The following is a 10,404-nucleotide window of genomic DNA, read 5'->3' as shown; positions in this document are numbered from 1 at the left end:
ACAGAGACCCAGTATGGACCCTTGCTACCTGTAGATACGGTTGATCCGGTAATGTCTATTCAAGTATGGAAAAATATGTTCAGCTTCTAACTACTTATATGTACTTGTCAACTTTTACAGAGGTTGATTATCTTGGACGTCAATGGATTGCTGCTGATGCGGGTGCCTCTCGGTGACAGAGGACCCTTTGAGGATTTGCAAACGTTTCGGATGGGAACTTGTCGAGTCGTGGTTCGTCCAGGAACCAAGGAATTTATTGAGTTTCTTCTTCCGCGCTTCAGAGTTGCCATATGGTCTTCAATGCAAAGGCAAAACTTATCGCCACTAGTTGCAATAGTTTGCAGTGTATGCCAAGCTCACACGTCAGATTTTGCCTTTTTGTATGATCAAAGAAAATGCGTTACCGTTGAGGGCCACTACCACCCTAAAAAACCAGGATTACCTCTTTTGTACAAACCGTTTAGCCAAATCGGTGTACCCTTTGATGCAACTAATACACTACTAATTGATGATACTCCTGAAAAGGGAGAACTAAATCCGCCGGGAACAACTATCTCACCACCTTCTTTTGAGGGGCATTCCTTCGATTTTTACCTTGAAGACATTCTGATTCCATACTTACAGAAATTGTATCTCAGTCCATTGTTCACGGACGAGTTTGTACTTTCTAATGAATTAAGATGATTTTTCTATCTGTCTTTGTCTTGTCTAACATATATATATATATATATATATATATATATATATATATATATATATATATATATATATATATATATATATATATATATATATATATATATATATAGAGAGAGAGAGAGAGAGAGAGAGAGAGAGAGAGAGATAGAGAGAGAGAGAGAGAGAGAGATTTGACGTGGTAAAGAAATGTATTTCAAGCACACTTTTTCACAGGGCACAATTGGAAAATGAGATCAATAAACTTCATGTCTTGAAAGTCATTTGTATACACTTGGGTTTACAAGAATATCTGTTACATTGACACTACTTCAACCCGACCATCCAACTCTTTGCACAAAATATCTTTTTCCCTTCGCCGCATCACCTTACGGCCAGCTAAGAAAAAGGAAAAATCTGATAGTTCCTTGTCCATTGACTCTTCAATGATGTCATTTCGCAAATGTTGAAGACTGCATAGCTCCCTTATTGTAACCACCAATAGTAGGCCATGCTCTTTATCAATCACTTCCGCATCCACAGTAGGATTATCTTCCAAACCTGCAGAAACCTGGTCCATAGGAATGTACTTACCGTTTAGCATTTGTGATCGCATATACCAAAATGAGAGTAACAGTGATTGGCTTGCAATCATATACTTGACAACTAGAGTATCAAGCGCGACCTCGCACCGTAAACCAATCTCTTCCTTTGCATACCATCCTTTGTCAAGAAGTTTGTCACAGGATGACTGCTGAAATGACTTGCACATGAACATAGTTTTTGTAACTCTGATGTTGTAACTATGAAACAGCTCTATGAAGAGTGCAACGGGACAAAAGTTTGCAATTCTAACCAGTTTGGTAGGAATAGAGCTACGTAGAGACCTTTGTATATCCTTGTAGAGCTTACTTCGCATTGCCTCCACCATTGTTTCCTCGGGAACTGGCCAGTCCACAGTGTTCCAATCGGTTGGTAGAGGCACTTTCACCAACATGCCATTCTTATTCCCTGAGCTGAGTTGGTAAAAGTGGTCATAAAAAAAGATTCCCTCATCAGCCAATCTTTTGCTGCTCCTCTCTGAGTACTGTAGAGAACCAATATGGGCATGTACAACATGGAAGAGGCCTATTATGCACTCCACAGGTTCCCATTGCTCATAAGAAGAGGGATAAACATCTGCAAGAGTATCAATAAGTACAAATGACAAATCTAATGCAATTGAGCTGTGAAGAGTGGAGACATTACTCATAACAAGCGGGAGAAACATTGCAAAATATATAAGAAAAGTTATAATGAGAGTATCAGTAAGTTCACATGTCAAGAGTACTTACAATTGCAACGTGGTTGATGTATATCTGATACATTTCCACCATTTGCTATCACCTCTGGATGGGTAAACACATGCTGAACAAGAACTTCCTTTACAGATCTTTTGCCGATCTCAACTTTGAAATCCAACACCCTGGCCTTCCATGCTGAGCAGTAAACGTTGATACCACTAGACCTCTTGGGTCTTCTTGGTTGCATGAGGACCCATGAACCTTTGTTTATCCTTTGTCCAACCCATTGGTTGTCTGCACTTATTGAAGCTGGTATTGTAATTGAAGATATGCTACTACTTGGCCTTCTAGGCAAAGTGCCGTTGTTGGTTGTTGGTGTGAGAGACAGTAAACACCTGGAGGCTCTTGGGCGAGAAGACGTGGACGCCATAACTCTCAGAGAAAAGCTTTAGTGGAGGGAGATTCACTTTGAAAGCATTCTAATGGAGGGAAAGTGTTTTAAAATTCCAATATCTTGTGCGGGCTTAATGGTCACCCTCCAATACGTTAATGACCGTAAGAGAATATCAGAAGTGGGACCACACGCAAGCACCTAAAAGCTCAGTAAAAGAAAGGAAATTACTATGCTACAATCCTAGTTTCGTGAAAGTTTTATGCTATTTTCCTATTTTTTGAGTCTTTCCAGGTACTTTCCTACGTAACGTAGCCTTCATGCTCATTGGACGCGCTCTATTTTTCTCTCTCTTCATATGGCCCTCCAAATGACCTCCGAAATTTCCTAATTGAAGGGATGGTCCATCCCAAATATGTGCGAGAGATAGAAGTTGGGAACCATGTCAACCTTCACAATTGGAAGAAGGATATAGGAAAATAATTACATAGCAAATTCAAAAAGGTCAATTTTTATTGTAATTATTTTGTAGCGTACATTTATTCATAGAAATTTGATTATGAAAGGTTTATAGGTTTTCTTCAAGGGAAGCTTAGAATCTAGCATGATACACTTCCTCGCTCTCTCTCCCTTTTTATCTCACCATTGAACTCCTTCTCTCTCCAAAGTGTCTCCCACTGTCCTCATATCTCTATAAGCCTCTTTGCTTATTTGCATGCAATTCTTCAATCACGATTATACACATGTCGATTGAGACGTAGTTGACATATGGATTTCTACTTAGAAATGTTCTATTGGCAAGCTAAAATGCTAGCTAACAATTCACTCCCTCTCTCCCTTGTTGTCTCTCTTGCTCATTGATTCTCTCCCTTCTTCACTCACTCGAATTTCCATGTCTGTCACCCCCCCCCCCCCCCCCCCCCCCCCCGCCCAACTGTCCGAAGGACGGGTCACATGCTCATAAATGACTAATTAGCATGATATTAACCCTATAGGGCAAGTTTTACTAACAATCCCATTGTGCTTACATAATAGGTCATAAAAACCATAAGGAAGCATGATGTTTTTCTTGAATCATCATACATAGAAAATATACATACATAATATACATAAACCTGTTATAGTTAGTCACAATTACTTTGTACATCTACACTTATTATTTTTCAAAGTTTTCATAAGCACCTTAATTTGGCAACATATGGCTAGTTGCCCTTTCTATTTGTGTAAATCTTAGACATATATAAACATTGCCGCATAAGTGTGTTAACTGAGACGACGTCAGTTAAGAGAAGTTGCTAAAGACCAAGTCTTATGGATGCACATCGAAGATCGATACGAAGAAGCAGTAAAGATTATAAATACACATTTTTAAAATTTTTCAAAATGGCCATATATTGTGAATTCCCGATTCAATGCTAGCTATTGTAATATTTTTAATGTGTTACAAGCTCAATGAGAGTTCCAAGCTGTAAAGAATAGGTCAATTAGTGTGCCTAAGTTACAGATTCAGTAGGTTGTGGGGCCCTAAAGTCCTTGGACGCCCGGAAATTGCATATTTTTACCCTAGATATATAAGGCAGTGTGTAAATGAAATTAGGGTTCTCAGCCTCATTTGTTGAGACCACGCTTTTGTGAGAGCTCATGAGGGTGTGGCTATGGAATCCTTGAGCTTATCCTTGCTCATGTGACTTGATTAACACTAATCAAGGCTTAATTATCTTTCATTATGCCTCTCTCATACTTCTTATGATTCTTAATGGTGCTTTGATTAGCTAATCGTGATTGTGATTAGTGAGTTGCATGATAGGATTAGTGATGTGTGTGTCTTGCAATCGTTAGTATGTGTGATTGGGTTGATTTGAGGTGAAGAGAAGTGGATGTGGAGATCACTAGACATCATGGTTTAGCTCCTCCATAGGCCGAGAGGCCCACTTCATAGAGCTACCATTCGTGTTGCCATGTTTAGCTCACTAATTGGTGAGTGTTTCCATGCCCTAACCGGGTTGCTCATCCCTTCGGATTGACAATTATTGTTGGTCGTTGGAGCCGCAACTCTCTCTCGCTTTCTCTGAGGGTCTCGCCTAGACGCCATCACTCTCTCTCTATCTCCACTCCATGTTGGGGCCACCTACTCTCACATGTCGTTGCGCTCGAGACCCCACCACACCCAAACACACACAGAATGTCGTTTCCTTCTCTCTCACTCTCTCACTCTCTCACCCATGACACCCCACACACTTACTCTATCTATTTTCTCTCTCTTGCGGTGCCTGTAGAGCCACCCAGGTCCGATACTCTCTCTCTCTCTCTCTCTCTCTCTCTCTCTCTCTCTCTCTCTCTCTCTCTCTCTCTCTCTCTCTCTCTCTCTCTCTCTCTCTCTCTCTCTCTCCCCCCTCCAAAGTCCAGACACCCACGCGCTCTCCATCTCTCTGCTCTCTGCGCTGACCAACAAGTACCCCGCCAATCATCGGCTTTCTCTCCCTTACCCCAACTGAGTGCCGACAGTTTAACACATCAATCTCTCCTTCCTTCTCTCCCGTTGCTCTGCACCATCGAGTCCACAGCCCTGCCGCTCCCAGCCCATCACTGCCATCGGCTACAAGTCAACGCCAGGCTCCACCAACAGGTAAGATAAGCAGGTAATAGCTTCAAAATTTAACTTTAACTTTTTTAAATTTTTATCATTAGTTTTAGGAAAATAAAAACATGAAAATAAATTTAAAAATCCAAAAAATAAAGAATTTCCAAAAGAAACAAAAAAGGAAAATCCATAAAAATGCAAAAAATCAATAATAAATAGAAAAGAATTTATGGTAAGACTGAAGTCAAAGATTATCTCCAAATGATGCAAGGCCTCAAGCTGCCAAAACAGGTGAAGCATAATGCAAATTCAAAGGAAGCTAAAGCTCAAAGGGCTACACAAAGGTCACCACCGAAATCTCCTCGGAAGAGACATATTTTGTCAAAAAGTACAATGGATCTTTTAAGATCAAAGGTTAGTTAGATGTAGGTCGATAGTGCTCAACACTTGCAAGCAAAAGATGCAATATCACAACAAAAAATCCAACATCGACTGAGGTATATATGTGATTAAAGCAAAGAAGATGCATAAAAAGTTAGAATTCAAGGACACCGCCATAGCAAAATCAGTCAATTCATAAAGAAATCCCGAGAACATCGTGCAACATTACTGGTGAAAACAAAGAGAAGTTGTCAAGTGAAGTAAAGTTAGATTTTTAGATAGACAAGAACCTTATGTCTTTTTGCACTTGGAAAAGATGTGTCCAACCACAGCTGGAAGATTCTCCTGAATCCATTAAGCATATCTGTAAACAAACAAGCAGAATGCTGGGGAATCATTTCCAGCACGATTCAAGTAGGTCCACAAATCATCACAGCCCAATTTCTTATGGTAACAACACCAGATAATATCATAGTGGGAATGTCAATGTCCCAGAAGATGTTAGAGATAAAGAGCTCAAACACGATGGAGTCATCACAGACAACAAAGAATGAAGACCAAGACTGGTCACCCGCGAGCGATAGCACAAAGCCCTCAAGCACAATTAAAATGGAGACTGGTGCTAAATCAAAGGTTATTGAAGATGATTCATCTCTATCAACCAGAACCTTTGAAGACCTTAAAGAAGATAAAGCAAAAGCAAGTGCAAATCAAACAAAGCAAAGAGCAACCACGAAAGCTATTGAGTAGAAAGAGCCACCAAAGAAGATCAAGATTGCAGACACCTAGGAAGCAATAGGAAGTCCAAATATCCAGACATTGCCAGTTGAATCAGCTGATGTAAGCCAGATTGGAAAACCAAGTCTCAAGTCACATTCTATGGAGACTAGGCCAGATCAAGATGAGACATGGCAAAAGTAGGACAAAGATCTTCAATGGAGCCGCCAACGAGAATAGCTATAGTCCTCATTAGTGCAAATGGAGCAAGTGTCATATGCAATGCTCTATTGGATAAAGAAGCAAAGTGTAATATGGTTTCAGAGAACATCTAAAGAATACTCGAGATGACACAAGGTAAACAAGATAGCGAAGCAATGCAAGGTATGCATACCAATCAAAGAAGAAATATTTGTTATTCTTAGCATCCAAAAGAATAAAGAGCAAGTAGAGTTTCAAGTAAAGCCTTCAAAAGAACTGATTGTAGATGTCATCCTTGGACATCAGCCGCTAGACCAGCACAAGGCCTACAAAGAAGAAACAATGCTACTACTCTACTTTCCAAGAGATAGCAAGCAAGGGATACAAGTACCATTATTGTTAGATTTAGAGTTGCAAAAGTCACAAGAATCAATGATAAATCTTGCAGACAAAGGTAAAGCTAAAGTGGACCTTCCACCAGCTAGCAGAGAAGGTGTGACAGCATATGCCTCTACATCAAAGAACCCCAATGGATCAACTTCTTCTAGCAAGTCAGGCAAAACTTCAAGTCAATTGTTGACCCAACTGAAATCTCTAGGGAACCACCTAGAAAAGAAAAGATATTTCAGCCCAAGTACACAAGAAAGAAAAAGAAAGTTAGGCAAGTGTTTTTCTCGAGCAGTTTAGTCAAAGTCAATGATCCAGTGTGGATTGAAGGCGAAAGATCAACACAAAAAGACAAACACATGGGATTGATAGCATCACAATGGATCTTGAAAGAACATGAGTACTATAGAGGTAACAAGAAGATATGGGTACCAAAACTGCAGGTAAGGGCATATGAAGTAACGTTAAGACCCCCAAGAAAGAATGCCCACTAGGTACCAACCTGGACATTATCCTAGGATACCTAAGAAGTAGATCTACAATAGAAGGAATCAAATGCTACTCAAGTCTACCACAACCCTCAAGAGGATATAGAACAGAGACGGAGTTCAAAGAATCTTCCTCTTGCACAATGGTTCTACAAAGGCTATACAAAGATTTGGCAACCAATCAGCTGCCAACCAACTGCACCTACAATAGAACTGGATGAAGATCTGAAGAGCTCAACTAGATCTTGAGCTAGGCAAAGTCATCAAAGAATCTATGGAAGTAATGGAGAGATTTGGATTCCTTAGTCTTCCAATGCTTCGAGTCAAAAGTCAAATGAATACAGTCAACCGAGGCCTACAAAAAGCTCAAAAACTCCTTACAATAGACCTAATTGGAGAACCAAATGAACAATGGAGTCGTCACAGTCAAAGAAGGACAACCCAACCAATGCAAATGCAGATTCAAAGATGATTAAGCAAGTATAACAAAAGAAACCTTCAATGCCAACTTGGTCCTTTAATAATCTTCTTTTAATAATCTCCTTTAATAAGCTCAAGAATGTAAAAAGTCAATTTGCCAGGGTACAAAAAACACTCTTTGGCATAGTCAGAGTGGGGTTGTTGAGCCAAAAAATGAGCAAAGCGTTAGTCCCAAAGCTTCAAGTCAATAAACTTTGTTCTACATGTCGTAGTTATTATGCTTATGCTCTATCTGAAAGAATTGAGCATATCTAAGTAGTGTCGCTCATGATGGATGAGATGAGCATAAGATTCAAAGTCTATTAACTTAATGATGGTAAAATGATGTAGAGTCCAACACTCATGCACAATGGATAGTAGGATGAGAGCACATATCCTCGACAATGAAAACCCTTCTTATAGGGGTGCCATCTTGTAAAGCCACATCATATTCTTCTATAGCTACACCTTCTTTCTAAAGGTCCTCTCAAAAAAATTCCTTGCACAACATATTGTTTACCATGCATTTCTGTGTATGCATATAGGATGTCCTATCATTGGACATATGCATTAGACACTCTTTTTTTCTTCCACCTATGCACCTTGAGTGGACTACAACAGGCAAACCAACTTCTCAATCGTGCTACCCTCTCGCAATCATGCTGGACGTATTTGCTACCCTTTAAATTCTATATCCATTAGCAAATAATCTTTTCAGTAAATATTAATACTTCCCATGCTAATAAGTACTCCAATAGTGCACATATCCCAAAGGAACTTTTTTCCCACTGGGTTTTTTCCCTTTGGTTATCTAGGTAATAGACCCTAATTTAGATCCTCACCATTCTACTTCCCTTGTACATACTCTTGATCAATAAACAAAGCCTTTCCATATGTTGATACAATGGACAAATGTGACATCATCTCTCAAATAAAAAACATATTTACATCCATGAAGATGCTACGAACCTCATCAACAAATTCAAAGAAAAATGAAGATAGCCCATCATACCAATCAAAAACTCTCCACTGGCACTTTTCAACAGTGCTTGAGGGCTGGCACGAAAATCAAAAGGGGGAATGTAAACTGAACCAACGTCAGTTAATAGAAGCTACTAAAGGCCAAGCCTTACGGATGCACATCCAAGATCGATACGAAGAAGCAATAAAGATTTGAATTACACATTTTTTACATTTTCCAAATAGCTATATATTGTAAATTCTCTATTCAACTCAATCCATTGTAATATTTTCAATATGTTACGGGCTCAATGAGAGTTCCAAGCTATAAAGAGTAGGCCAGTTAGTGTGCTTAGGTTGAATATTTAGTAAGTTGTGGAGCCCTAAAGGCCTTGGGCACCTTGACATTGCATATTTTTACCCTAGGTATATAAGACAATGTGTAAATGAAATTAGGGTTCTCAGCCTCATTTGTTGAGACCTCTCTTTGGTGAGAGATCATGAGGTGTGTGGCTATGGATTAACTGAGCTTCTCCTTGCTATGTGACTTGATTAACACTAATCAAGATTTAATTCTCTTTCACTATGCCTCTCTCATACTTCTTATGATTGTTAATAGTACTTTGATTAGCTAGATTGTAACTAATTAGTGGTTAATCCCGCTCTAATCTTGTGTGATTACCCTCTAATCTTTGTGTGTGCATGTGGATTTGATTAAAGTGTGCATGCTCAATAGATCTGTGTGTATGTGTGTGTGCGCGCGCGTTTGTGATTAGTATGTTGCATGATATGATTAGTGATATGTGCCTCTTGCAATTGTTAGTGTGTGTGATTGGGTTGATTTGAGGTGAAAAGAAGTCGATGTGGAGATTGTCAGACATCGTGTCTTAGCTCTTCATAGGCCAAGATGCCCATTTCATAGAGTTATCGTTCGTGTTGCCATGATTAGCTCACTACAGTGAGTGTTTCAATGCCGTAGTCGGGTCGCTCATCCCTCTAGATTGACAATTATTGTTGGTCATTGGAGCCATGCTACAATGGTATCCCCAACAAAGTGTCATAGATATTTCTCGGGGGTGGGGGGGGGGGGGGGGGGGGGGGGGGATCACTATGTATAAATTGTGTATATCATGTGCGTTCAAGGACTATTTGTAAAAATCCTTATCTATGAAATTTTTACAAATAAAATGTATCTTTTTTCTATTCAATCTGTAAAAACATTTTCCACTTCCATTTTATGGTACCCTCTTGTATGTGAAAATATAAGAAAAAATGAAATTTAACAACCCCTTCTAATGTACTCATGTGATAGTCACATAATTATTAAGTGACCCCCCTAAGAGATATTTAATGTACTCATAGTTTGGGGATATAAAGAGATATTTAATGTACTCATAGTTTGGGGATATAATGACAGTCACACACTCAAACACCTTTTGATTTAACTTTAGTTATAGTCTTGTTTAGAGGTTGTGAACTTAAACATTATTATTAATTTAAATATTACACCTTACCTTGAACAGTATGGCTCAACACCATGAAAGACATTAAACATGCTTGACACATACAATATGGTCTCAAACTAAGATACAGAACATAAGGCAATATATAGCCTAAATCCTTGTAATAAGACCGTATACGATTGAACAACCTCAAGAAACACATTTTTTAATCAATCATAGTTTTCTCGACACACTTTTTGGCTCCCTACCTATTTCTTGATGTCTCACATTAGCCCCCTAACTTTCTCACTACATGTCTGACTTTGCCTCCTCACAAGGTCTACCAGTCTGTTATTATAAATAATTTTTTTGAAAATGATACGCACACATCAAAGTAGCTAAGAAATGGTACAGAAAGTGCATGCCCATGCATGCCTAG

Source organism: Adiantum capillus-veneris, chromosome 15, assembly GCF_014529385.1.
Source record: "Adiantum capillus-veneris isolate H3 chromosome 15, ASM1452938v2, whole genome shotgun sequence".
Taxonomy (NCBI): domain Eukaryota; kingdom Viridiplantae; phylum Streptophyta; class Polypodiopsida; order Polypodiales; family Pteridaceae; genus Adiantum; species Adiantum capillus-veneris.
The sequence above is the reverse complement of the archived record's forward strand: the minus strand, read 5'-3'. Positions refer to the sequence as shown.